Below are 13,965 nucleotides of genomic sequence, written 5' to 3' on the forward strand. Positions count from 1 at the left end.
GGAGGGAAGATGCACCCTGAGTACGGGTGGCACCATCCCATGGGTGGGGCTTGGGTCATTTAAAGGAAAGGGGGAGAAAGCAAGAAGTGCTGGAATCATTTCTCTGCTTGCTCACTGTAGACGCAGTGTGACCAGTCAACATACATTCCCACTGCCATGCTTTACCTGCTGTGAGAGTCTGTGCCCTCTCAAACCACAAACCAAACAAATCCTTCCTCTTAGACACTGCCCTTTGCCAGGTGTTAGGTCACAATGAGAACTCAATGAACAGATGGATAGCTGTAGGTGGACTCAGAATCCTCACCACAGGTTCCTCAACTCAGCTCTAAGGCATCAGGGATGGGTGATACCTGGTCATGCAGGGGCTGCCCTGTGAACTAGAGTTTTACAGCATTTTTAGCCTCTACCCACTATCGACTAGCAATGGCCCTAGGTGTGGCCATCAAAGCCATCTCCAGCATTGTGAAATGTCAGCATCACTCCCTGCTGAAACTTGGTGCTCTAGCAGGGGAGCTGGCTGGGCTTGCTGCTGAATTAGTGCAGCAAGAGAGACAGGAAGAGAGAAGGCTCGGGGTTCATTCTTAAGTTCTCAAACATAACAAGGCAAGATCATCTCAAGCATCCTGAGGGCTGGCCCTCTGTGCCATTGGATCAGCCTCTGATTTGCAGTGCCATTCCATTGCTCTCCATTCACAAGATGTACAATGAGTCCCAGCTGTACCTAACACCAGGGATTCCAACCTAACTTCAAGAACATGCAATGTAATGTAATGCATGCAAGAACATTCATGCACATGTAGTACAGAGAGACACGTGCTTCACAAAAGCCCCTGAGAATGAGCAGGAGCAGGAAGGGAGACATGACCCTCTGTTCTTGAGGGAAGCAGGGACAATCTGATTAAGTCCCCTGGCATTGGCACAAAGGCTCTGGCACACAGGAAAGGAGCATGTGCAAAGGGCTGTGAGATGGGGCAGAGGCGAGGAGCACAGGAAAGGGGTGTGCAATCGATGGGAAATGCAGGGCGTGCTCAGGAGGTGTTGCAAGATACTTCCAAATTTCACTAGAATCTGTGTGTGATCTGGGAGCTATCCAGATTGCTGTTACTCCAAGTCCTTATTCCTAATAATTTAAGAAAAATCAAGGCAGACATTCATGTAGAACTCCACAGGCATCCACCTTGGGGCTGGAAACTTCCCAGCTGAGGAACTTGTTCTAGTTCCATCCTCTGTCACTGTGATAAAACAAAATTTAGAGGAAGAGATTGACATGTCCAGATCATAATCCATCACTGAGGGAAGTCAGATCAGGAACTCAAGCAGAAACTACAGAGGAGGGGCTCAGTCACTGGCTTATGCTCAGCTAGCTTTCCTATACAGCTCAGGCCTGCCTGCCTAGGGATGGTGCTGCCCACAGTGGGCTGGACCTGCTATGTCAATCATCAACCATCAGTCAAGACAGCGTCCCACAGTCATAGCCATAGACTAACCTGATGGAGGCAATTTTTCATCTGAGCCTCCCCCTTCCTAGGTGACTCGAGGTTCTGTCAATTTGATAATAAAAACTAACCAGGACAGCACTGCATCCACTGCACCACATTCAAACTGTTGCCAAGAGAAGATCAGTAGTGTACACAGGATTTCCTCACTGACAAGTGGCAGTGCCAGGATGTGCCCCTGACTGCCTGACTCTGGGGCCCACATCCACTGGGCTGCTTCCATGGTATATGTGAGGGCAGTGTCTGGATCAGACATGTGGTGAGGGCAGTGTCTGGGTCAGACGTGTGGTGTGGAACCTCCTCCAGGAGTGAAATACCCAGCAGTACTAGAGTACAGGAATGGATGAAGTCATCCATAGAGAATATGGTATATGGAAAGGTTGAGCCCACTTCCAGAAGAATATGATCCAGGGAGGGGGACTAAGAAGGAAGAAGGGCAAACAAGAAGAGATGATTGGACAGAATCCCAACAGCTATAGAGGGCAGAGGAAAATGTGGTCAACTGCTGTGGGATAATGCCCTTGTACACTGGTTTAATAAACTCTGATTGGCCAGTAGCCAGGCAGGAAGTACAGGCAGGGCCAGCAGAAGAGGAGAACGCTGGGAAGAGGAAGGCTGTGTGAGGAGATGCCAGCCTGCCATCCAGGGAGCAGCATGTAATGGCACACAGTTAAAAAGCCACAGAAAACATGACAACATATAGATTAACAGAAATGGGCTGAGTTTAAGTGTAAGAGCTGGTCAGTAGTAAGCCTGACCTAATGGCCGAGCAGTTTTAATTAATATAAGCTTCTGTGTATTTACTTGGGTCTGAGCAGCTGTGGACCGGGAGGGACACGGGAAAACTTCCAGCTACAGTAAACCTTGTCCAATCCTGCTTGAAGGACAAGTGAGGATGTCAACATCTGCCAAATTTGATAGCAGATTCCTGGGGACCTGTGCCGCAAATCCATTACTGGGGCAGATGCCAAGCCAGGATATGGGTGATCAAAGGCACATATTCAAGTACAGCAAAGGACAAAGGGTGGAGCAAGCAGAAATTGAGCCTATGGGAAAGACTAGATGATATGAAGAGGCAATTGCTACAAGAATTCCCAAGCCTGGGTATGGAATAGACTGACCCAGGGAAATACAACACAAGCATCCGGTTCCACCTAGACCCATGAGCTAATCATGTGCAACCTGTCTCCAGTCCATGAGGGACACTGACTGTCAGAAAGCATGGAGCAGGGCACTGTTTGTCAGTGCAGTGCAGACACTTCCCAAGGCTCATCTGAGACCTGCTGCTTATGGAAGGCCTGTTGGGGTCCATAGAGGTTTCCTAGTGAGATCTGAGCTTGCTTTACACAGCAGGGCTGCATAAGGGGATGGACTGACCACGTGCATGGTTACCAGGTGTTTGGAAGGGTCTGCACTTGACTGTGCTAGGGGAAGGTCTTTTGCTCCACCCCTTGGCATTTCTATAAATAGAAATATAAATAGAAGAGACAGAAGGGGGTGGTGGGTTTTGACCCAGGCCCTCCCGAGGGTATCCTGTTTTTCTGTCTCTCTCTCTATGTCTATATAAGTCTCTTTTCCCTTATTCTTCAAGAGTATCCTAGGAGAAAAAGAGTGGGAGCAGGTCTTTCTGATGCAGCCAGTTTAGCCCAGGACACCTTGAGGTCTGAGGTATAGACCTCAGACCCGCAGCATCAGCAACCACTTGGGTTGCTGCTGCAGTCAGACAATCAGCCATGCCCCAGGCCTACTGAGCCAGATTCTTCAGTTTCTAGAGTCCTCCCCACAACCCCAGCTTCTGAGTACTTATAAAGCTGGGACACCAGGGATGACATTTCAGAGAGGGTTTTGGAGCTGAAGTCAGTGGTTAGGAATCTGCCAGACATCATTAGTGCACAGTGCCCTGGGATGCACCTTCTGTGTTTGTGTGTGTTGACAATGGCATATGTATGTACACATGGAAGTCAGAGGACAACCTTTTCATTTCAGACAGCATCTCTCACTGGCCTAGAATTTCCATGGGTAGAGCAGGCTAGCTGGCCCACAGGCCTCCAGGGGTCCTCCTGTCTACATCTGCCATCTCACCACCACCATGATAACAGATGTGCATACCTGGGATTTTAGATGAGTGCTGTATCCAAACTCAGGTTCTGATGCTTGCAAGGCAAGCACTTTCCCAACTGAGCCAGCCCCCAGCTATTGATTTTTTACAGGAAATGACATCACTGAGGGAAACTCCCATTGAGGTTCTGATGTTTCAAGCTCCTGCTGTATCCTCTAGAACAGAGAAGCATTTAGGACTGACTTCAGATACTAATCATGCAAGCTTGTTTTTGTTTGTTTGTTTGTTTGGTGTGTGTGTGTGTGTGTGTGTGTGTGTGTGTGTGTGTGTGTGTGTGTGTTTTGCAGAGGGAATGAAAATGTTGTACAGAATTTTGCCTCTAATCTCCGGGGATCCCTAAGAACCTCCTTCTCAAAGACCAGCCATGCCACACACTCACCTGCAGGGGGCAGCATAACAGTGGTTCAGGCTCACTCTATCTGTAAAGTCTGCATTCATTTCTTGGCTCCACCTAGGCCAATTCCTGTACAGCTTCAATCCTTCACCTATATAAAGGGTGTGTCAGTGGACTTAGTGGAGCAATCTGAATTCTTAATGACATCACCCATGCAGAGCACTGAGCAGAGTGCCTGGTATACAAAGTTTCAGCGACATTTACATGGAGGCACTCTGACTCCAGAGTTCCTACACTTGTGCTCACTTAGGAGTCCCAGCTTTTTGCATATGTAAACCATTCAAAATCTATTCCGACATGTGTGCTGATGTGTTCCTACATGGACAGCCAAAGATGTCTGGTACTTAGAGATGACCAAGTCCCTTAAGAGTTGAGGAAAGTAAGACCTGGAATGCTCACCTACAGCAAGAGCTGGCTGCACAAGAGTAACAGTAACAGTAACAACCCCAGATGAGGTTCCTTCAGGGTTTGTGGTTCTCTCCTGAGCACCAAGGCTGCCTGAGCAACAGACGAGCTGGGGAGGGCTAGATGTTCAGGGCTGGCCGAGCTGTCTGCCACTCCCCCTGAAGCAGTGATACTTCAGTAGGGTACTGTGGGTACCCCTACATGTCTGGAATTAAATACAAAAGCCACTGAAGCTGCCAGGTGCCCACTGTTCCTGGGCAGAAAAGCCCCTCATTAGCCTCTGCCCCTGTCTTTAAATTGAAGCAAAACATTAGGATTTAATGACAGAGGCTGAGGATAATAGGCATCCACATACTAGCTGACAGGGGAGGGGTGTCCCAGAGTTCTCATCCCTTGGAATCCAAGTTTTCAGAAGAATGGTTAATTAACAGGCTGGAATTAGGGATGAAGTGGTAGGAGACAGTGTGAAGACATGCTTTTAAGCAAAACAATTACGTGAATCCTTTAAAAGTCTTGAGAGACATTATGTATGAGAGATGTGTGTGTGTGTGTGCACGTGTGAGAGTGTGTGTGTGTGTGTGTGTGTGTGTGCGCGCGCGCGCGCACGCGCTTCAGGTGAAAGGAATTCTATGGCTCTTTAGCAACCCTTTTCTGGCTACTTGTTAAGAGAAAACTAGTCAAGAAAGCAGCCATAAGGGAGAGGACTACAAGCTGTCCACATCCTTCCAAACAAACGTGTGCTGTGCGTCTCTCACATGCCGAGAGCTCGCTGTGTTTGTGGCTGGGATAACTGAGCAAGATGTATTCAGGCCCTTTGCCAGCCATCCTAAAGCTTCTACTGATGTGTGAGAGCGAGTGCCCATGGGCCTTTATTAGATCGGATGCTCACAAGTCAGACAGAAAAGCACAGTTCTATGTGAGCTGGGGGAAAAAACGTCTACCCTACCTGGGAACAGAGAGGAGAAAAGGTTCCTAGGACAGAATGGTTATAGAGTGAGGTATCCCTCTTTGTATCCATAGAGACATAGATCTACTTATTTATGCATCAACCCAGCCATTGATCAACTGATTCACCCATTCATTATTTTGTTTGTTTAGGTTTTAATTGACTGTTTTCAAGACAGGGAGCCTAAGCTGGTCTGGAACTTGCTATATAACCCAGGTTAGCTTTCAACTTGCAATTCTCCTGCCTCGGCCTCTGGAGTGCTGGCATTACAAGCATGAACCACCAGATATGATCCATATTCTCTGTGTATGTAAGTGTTCGTGTATGTTCATGTATGTGCAGGTAGGTGTGCACACATGTGTGGAGGCCAAAAGATAACCTTGGCTATCTATCAATCCTGAGGTGTTGGCTACCTTGCTCTTTTAAGAAAGATTCTCTCATTGACCTGGAGCTTGCCAAGCAGTCTAGAATGGCCAGAAAATCACAGGGAGCCATTAATCTCCATCTCTATAATGCTACACCAGAGTTTCTCTCCCTTTCTTTTTAAACAAGACAGAACAAGCAAAGTGAAAAAGCATGGGCTCAGGGGAACTGAACTCAGGTCCTCAGTCTGCAAGCACACTACTGACTGAGATATCACCCCAGCCATGGCCCACAGTCCTTCAAAGCTGCTGTTGCTCTTTCTCAGTTGTGTGCTTAGGCCAGCAGAGAATTCAAAGAACTTCGTGATGTCAATCCTGTAAATAATCAGTACTCCTGGGAAGGTGCTGGAGGGCACATTTCTACATAGAAGGAAAGGAAGACTCAGATAGAAAACCCCCACCCTAAGTTCCAGGAAGGGTCCGGAACAGCCAGCTGCCTGCTCCCCTGCTGCTCCGCTTCAGCACACTGGCCACCCTAGGATTCGCTCAGAGGCCCTGTGTTGTTTTAAACTGTTTGTTTTGTTCTGATTTAACTCAAGTCCTCTGCATTCATTCGCAGGGTAAACAGGACGCTGCTCCTCTGTAATTTCCCTCAAGGCTGTCCTTAAACATCAGACTGTAAGGATGACTGTTGATTGGCAGGAGAAAAAAGTCTGGCAGAATTAACAAATTAAGTGATGACACCATCTGCCTTTGTACTCCTCCTGTCTGCAGTGGAAAACAAAGTACTTCTGAAAAGCAGAAGTCGAGGGAGGGGCTGGCCCGAGACCAAGGGATACTAACCAGAGAGCCCAGAGAAAGTGGGCTCCACATCTGCATTGTTTCCACAGCTGTTCACACGTGTCACAGTGAGGATTGCATCACAGTATGCGTCTTCAATGTGCAGCGCATGGTTTCTTCTCAAACACACCTTGCAGGATAAAGGGCAGAGCTCGAAGCTGATGGACCTGGCAAGAACCTGATTCTTCACCATCTGGGTGGAGTTTCTCCTGGAGCCTCTTCAATTACGAAAGGCACAGCCACCTAATATTACAAGCTTGGGCAGAGCCAACGGCACTAAGGAGAACCACCCCCTTATACACCCCGGGGGAGGTTGTTGCTGGGTTTGGGGGGGGTGCTTGTTTTAGGGGTGTGTATGTATGCACAGATGTGTATGTGGGTCTATGTGTCTGTACATCATGGAAGGCAGAGCTCTTCATCAGGCATCGCGCTCCATTGCTTTCCACCTTATTTTTTGGAGACAGTCTCTCTCACTGAACCTAGAATTTACCAACCGGCTAGCCTGGCTTTTATACATATGCTGGGTGGGCAAGACTGCAGAGCAAGCGTTTTCCTGGCAAAGTCATCTTCCAAGCCTTGAAGAGAGGATCCCAAAGGCAGCGCCATGATTGTCCTTTCTGGACTCTGAGAGTTGGACTTGAGCTCTGTTCCAGAAAGGACAATCATGGCGCTGTCTTTGGGATCCCAGAAGTTAGGAAGAAGTGAGAGAACAAAGGGCTGTTTAGGGAGCGCAGTGAGAGTTCATCCAGGGGGCTGTTTACCACAGACCCCTCAGCCAAAGCAGAGCAGCGTGCAAAGTCTACTCTTTTTTTAACAGACACGAAGCTGTTCTGCTTGAAACAGAAAACGGGTCCACGCCCCAAACTCCGGCCACTCTGGGGTTCCCTTTCTCCTTAGTACCCCAGAGGCCCAGTCTGAAAAGCAATGACAGGAACTGGAAATGAAGGCCCAGCAGAGAGCTGAGTCCCACTTTATCCCGACCATCCTCATCTATCTGAGATCTGGGCGCCTCCCTCTGTACGCTTCCATTTCTTCACCATCCAAAGACGACCAGTTCCACTTCCTTAAAGACGATGATGGGCTTATTAATAATGACGGCTGATACTCGCAAGAGACAAGGCAAAGGACCAGGAGACTTTGCTGCAGTATAGTCCAACTATTTAACGGCTGTAAATGTATTCAAGCTCTACCAGAAATGTCCCCCACAGGCTCATATTTAAACTCTTGGTCACCAGCTATAGTGGGCCTGGAGGTGGGGCCTAACTAAGGAAGTGAGTCACTAGGGGTGGGCCTTAAGCTCCCTCTCTCCCCCTCCCTCCTCTTTCCTTCTCTCTCCTTCCTTACTGCAGAAGGAACATGACCAGCCACCTCTCCCCTGTCACCACACCTTCTCTGAACTACTGGCCCGTATCCCCTTGAGCTGTAAGTCAAAACAGACCCTTCTTTAAGTTGCTTCGAGTCAGGAATTTAATCACAGCACTAAGGAAAGTAAATAATATCAGAGAGAGTCTATTTCATCCTTTCCTCCATTTCATAGATGAGGAGGCTGGAGCACAGAGAAATTAAAACGTGTGGTGTATATAAAGAAACAGCAATAACTCCAGGATAGCCCATGCTAGGCTTGGCTACACTCACACACACCACACATCTCCTCCCATGAAAAAACTGTGAAGTTAAAGAATAACCACCACCCCTGATCCCTTTCCCAGGAATCCCCACTATCCCTGGGATATCATCTTGTTGCCTGTACTTGCTGAGCTTTCCAGAGGCCAGGAAGCTCTTGTTGAGAATTTTATTTTGGGTCAGATGAAATCACTTTCTCTCACAAGAGAGTGCCAGGGTCCATCTGATGTCTTTAGGAGAGAATATGCATGAAGGAACCTTAAAAGCAAAACAAAGAGACAGGCCACATGTGGTCACCATCTGGTCCTTAGCACCGTTCAGGATGGAGTGCTTCTGAGGACAGCTTTCTCATGAGATGCCACTCACCTGCCTGCATCTGAGAGAAGCAACTGTGTTCTGGGCATCCCCTCTACCTGCATATGGAAAGAGGCACGGTTTGTCTAAGATATGTCCTCATCCATCTAGACCGTCAGTCTGCCGAGGACACCTGGGCTCAGCATACAGTGAGCATCCCCGGCTCACCTTGGCTCTGGGTGAAGTACAGATTCCTAGGTGCCCTATTTGGGAGATTTCATTCAAGCAGACTTTGAGTCATTCCTGTGTCTATATTAACGAGCCAGTCAGACGTCCTGGCAAGCACATGCAGGCTGGGAACTGTCCCTAACAGCTGCTAGCCCCAGGTGGCCAACAGGAGAGACTTTCTTTCACTGTTATTCAGGAACAAACTCAATGAAAACTTTTATTTTTCTTATTTTATTTTTTAGTGATATCATGTTGAGCAGCTTCACGCTGAACTGTCAATATAACTGAAATATTCCTGCATTCTTCCACAAGCTGTATTAGTCACGGCATTGTGGTTAGTGTGGTGACTGTCAGGTGACAGCAGGCAAGCATTTGAAGCTGTTTTACCATGACGTTTTTTCAGGAGAATTGAAAGCATGAAGCAGTGACAGGAAGCTTTATCAAAGGCTGGCAGAGTGACACATTGCTCTAAGAACTCACAGGGCATCAGTCTTCAGGAGCCGCTGATACAGGCAGGCGCTCCTCGGATCCCGTGTTACAGATGTGGTAACTAAGGTACAGAGAGGTTAAGTGACTTGGTCAGGGTCACACAGCAGAAAAGTAGTCAAAGATCAATTGGTCCTCTCCTGGGATTCTACAGCCCCAACTCTTGACTTCCAACCACACAGCTACATCGTCCCCTGACAGCTCCAGGTCCTATACCATCAACTTACCAACTTCTCTAAGCATCTCTGAAATTCTTCCCTCTTCCTTCCTTATTCTTAGGAATGACTTCATGCAGAGCTAAATATGCAAAAGACTTTTTAATCCTTCGGGCTTCATTTTGCTTTTCTTCCCATGAAACTCCCTGTGTCCCTCAGATTTATGTGTTGAAACCTCAACCTGGACATGAGGGCGTGAGGTGTGCCTGTTTTGAGGGTGGCCCTGCAGTGAGATTAGTGCCATTCAAAAATGTGGGGAGGGGGTGCTGGAGTGATCACTTAGCAGTTAGGAATGTGTGTTAACTCTTGCAGAGAGCCCAAGCTCAGCTCTCTGAACCCATGTGGGGTGGCTCACAACTGCACCCCCAGGGTATCAGACACCCTCCTTGGCTGCTCTGTAGACTATGCTCATGTACACATACATACCATACATACATACATACACACATACATACACACACACATACATACACACATACATACACATACATACATACACACACATACATACATACACACATACATACACACACATACATACATACATACACACATACACACATACATACATACACACATACACACAAACAATTTCTAAATAAAAACAAAGTCTTAAAAAGGAGGGTGTGCTGGTTAGTTTTTGTCAATTTGATACAAATCTTGAGTAACTTGGGAAGAAAAAAATCTTAACTGAGGAAATGCCCCGAATGAAACTGGCCTGTGGGCAAATCTGTGGAGTGTTTTCGGATTAATGAATGGCAGAAAGGGCCCAGCCTACTGTGGGCAGGGCCACCTCTGGGCAGGTGGTCCTGGGTGGTAATAAATAAGCAGGCTGAGCAAGACAGCAAGCAGCACCCCACCATGGCAGCTGCTTCGCTGCCCTAGGTTCCTGAGTTCCTGCCCTGACTTCCCTCACTGATGGCTCTGCCCTGTAAGCCGAAATAAACCCTTTCCTTCCCAAGTTACTTTGGCCGTAATGTCTCATCACTGCAATAGCAATCCTAACTAAAACAGGGGGCAGGGAACTCTGTCCCCCACTTCTTGCCAGTGAGGATGTGACAAAATGGCAACAACCTGCCCCTGGGAAAAGGCCTCCCTAGAACCCAGCCACGTGGGTAGCCTGGACCTGACTTTCCCCTCCAGAACTATATATGAGGCACACTCTTCTGCTATTAAACAACTAGACAACAGCATTTTGTCACAGCGGCCTGAGTGAGTTGGACAACTCTATTTTCTGGTGCGTTCACCCTTTCTCTTCCAGTCCCAGCGTAGACAGTTGCCATCTTCAGCAACACTCTCTGCATGCCCCAAGTCAGCCCGGAGGTCCCTCTTCTGGGGTCTCACAGTACTCAGTTGATCCTGTCCCCAATGCAGGTCACTCCCACTGCTGATGCCTGTTGACTAACTTGTTCCTCAAGGTAGGCCCCCTGTAGAAGAAGGTTTCTTTGTTTAGCATTTACCTCCAGGCTCACCAAGTGCCAAGTACACAGTAGGTTTCCTGTAAGCAGTTTTTAAGGGATGCATGAACACGGCTCAGCAGTGGCTGGAGCAGCTTGAAAAACATGCCATGCAGATTCGACCGCCCAGATTCGACTGCCCAGATTTGACGGCTACCACACTCAGACCAAAGCCCTTCCCCATGTGGGTTTCCTAAGCTAAGGTGCATTCTGTGAGGCCCAGACTCTAGCAACGGCATCTGTGGACCAAGGACTCTCCCGAGGCCTGGGCAAGCCGTTCTTAAACCCACACTGCCATCCAAGCTTCTCCCTGGTTACCAGAGCTGCCGCCTCCTCCTCCTCCTCCTCCTCCTCCTCCTCCTCTCCCTTGCCCTCCCCTTCTCCTTCCTCACTCCTCCTTCCTTTCCTCCTCTTCTCTCTCTTTCCATAGCGCCCAGCCTACTCCACAGTCTGATGACTTTCCCACACCGTTCTCCTGCCACCCCAGCATCCTGGTGTCTGCAGGGGCAAAGTCTGTCTCATCACCACTAATCAAAAGATGCCCTCAAAGCCAGGACAGCCAAAGAGGTTCTCCACCCAATCCCCTTCAAAACCAATACCCTGGCTACTATGGATCAAGAACGTTGACCTGATCACAAAATTCACATCCTTGAACCTAGCCTCAACATGATGGTGAGCTGTGAAATATGCCTTTAAGGGTAATGTGAATAAAGGAACCTTAAAAGCAAAGCCAAGAGCCAGGCCACAAGTGGTTACCATCAAGTTACTTAGCACTCCTTCCAGGATGGATTGCTTCCAAGGCCAACATCCTCACTGAGATGTCACTCACTTGCCTGCACCTGAGTGAAGTGATCCCTTCTCTATAGTTCATATCCAAGTGCTCATTGGGTGATAAGGGAAAAGTCTTTATTATCAATGGGATTGGGACCCTTCTAAGAAAGGACAGAGGAAAATGGTCACCCTTTCCATCATGTGACACAGCAAGAAAATGAAGCTACACAATAAGCCATGAGGTGAGGCCTCAGCAGACACCAAGTCTAACATATGCAGATACTAACGGATAGGGGCACAACATCTAGGACTGAAATCACATTACTGCACTGCTGAACCGTATAGAAACAGCGAGCGGCAGGTGATTCCTCTGACGCGCCCCTGCGGGCATCTTCAGCTACACTCTCTGCATGCCCCAGGTAAGCCAAACAAGAACCCCTCTGTTTGCTCTGTACAGATCATCAAGAGTCAGCCTCTCTCCCAACTCCTTGCAAAGAGAAAAATACACAGGTCTATTCACCCCACCTCCTTTGGGAGCCCAGGAAACCTCCTGGGCTGTGTCACCTGATCCCCAAAGGAGAGGCAAAGAACCCTTCCACCTGCCAAGAGACATCAGGAGGTAAGCCAGGCTTCAGATCCTGCATCCTTCAATCCCAAGCTGAATCCGGAACGCTGCCTGTCTGCATCCCCACCCTCAGCCTCCCAAAATAAAGGGCCTGGGCGGCAGAAATAAGCATCTCAAGTACATGCAAATGTCTTGCTCCCAAGGAAGGCAGACTTGGTATTTTAATTTGGAACTCATCTGAAGCTGTAATGTTCCTGCCACACATGGAACGCGTGTACGTCACCTGTTCCCCCCCCTTCCCTCCCCACCACCAATTCTAGAAAACACGACAGGCTTTTCTACTTAAGATACTGCTGACACCTTATGGGACTATGCCAAGAGCCAGAAGTTCCTGAGCTGCTTCCTGAAGAAGGGTTCAATTACCCTTTGACCTCAGGGTGCTCCACTCCCACCTTCCCAGTCTAGACCACCAGAAAGCTAACCTTCAAGAATTACTGCTGTGAGACTCTAGGTCCACCCTCCAGCCCCACCCCATGCAGGAAGTCACAGCGGCTGTGTGCTCATGAGCAATGGTCATGAGCATCTGGCCATATCCAGAAGACAGCATCCATCACATTCCTCCTCATCCTTTGGTTCCCAGAGTCCTACCTGACTCTCTTCCATGATGTCCCCTGGGCTTTGTATGGAGTGACATGGATGCCCCATTTGGGGCCAAGCATTCAGTGGTCACCTGATATCAGCAACTCTGATCAGCTATGGATTCTCACTTTGACCTCTGCCCACTGTAGAAGACTTCTCTGATGACTGCTAAGAAATGCAGGAGTCTATGATCATAAGCATAAATACTTAGAAGACAGTTTGGGGGCAAGTCCATTTGGTTGGCCTGGAACTTACTGTGTAGACCAGGCTGGCCTTGAACTCACAGAGATCCTCCTGTCTCTGCCTCCAAGTGCCAGGATTAAAGGTATGAGCTACCATGCCAGACTGGCCACAAGCTTTTGATAGGTGCCAGACTCAGACACTCTCCCTGGAGTAGGAGAGGAAGGAAAGGAGGGTAGGAGAGGGCTGGTTGCACAGAAGGCAGTCAGTGGTAGGGGGAGGGGGAGGGAGTACTGAAGGTTGGATGTAATCACAGTACATTGTATACAGTTTAAATGTAAAAAACAAATTACAGACTCTCTATAGTTATGTGTCTGCATTATAAGAATGCAGCACATTATCTTTGTAAAATTATTTTTTTCTCATCTGTTTCTAGATTTTTTAAAAATCCATTAAGCAATTGCACATGAGCTGTGTCACAGCCCAAAGTATGAGTCTGAATTAAAAAAGAAAAATAAAAACACTATATAGTCCTAGCCCACAGCCTAACTTGGGTCCACAAGACTGGTCTGGATGTGCCAGGAAAAAGAATTTTGTTTCTCTGTTGTGTGATTGTGTAGCCATTTAAATTTTATTAGCAATTACTGGGTCTGTTACCACTGACTACATTTTGCAGTTACGGCCAAGTCCTGGCAACTGGGAGCATGCCCAAATGAGAAGTAGCCCAGGTGGACCTGGCCACACTAGAGATGCACTGGAATGTGACCCTGCCCCTCACTATGAACCGTTTCATTAGGATTCTTTTGGAGGCAGCCCATGCTGACAGGAGTGGAGCTGGCTGGAAGTGGGAGAGGGGGAGATAGGACGAGGCAAATTCAAAGGACAAGAAGACTCCACACTGCTAAAGCCCTTGCTTGGTGACAGTGCTGGCGAGTCTCAAAGGAC

At 48.2% G+C, this 13,965-nt stretch overlaps 1 protein-coding gene across 3 annotated transcripts in view; it reads right to left on the reverse strand.

The window, feature by feature from the left end:
- Ldlrad3 (low density lipoprotein receptor class A domain containing 3) overlaps positions 1–13,965 on the reverse strand; it is a 243,748-nt gene that overhangs the window by 142,614 nt on the left and 87,169 nt on the right. The window lies entirely within an intron of this gene.

This window comes from Peromyscus californicus, unplaced genomic scaffold (genome assembly GCF_007827085.1).
Source record: "Peromyscus californicus insignis strain IS unplaced genomic scaffold, ASM782708v3 Scaffold_7__1_contigs__length_154581171, whole genome shotgun sequence".
In the NCBI taxonomy this organism is placed as follows: Eukaryota; Metazoa; Chordata; class Mammalia; order Rodentia; family Cricetidae; genus Peromyscus; species Peromyscus californicus.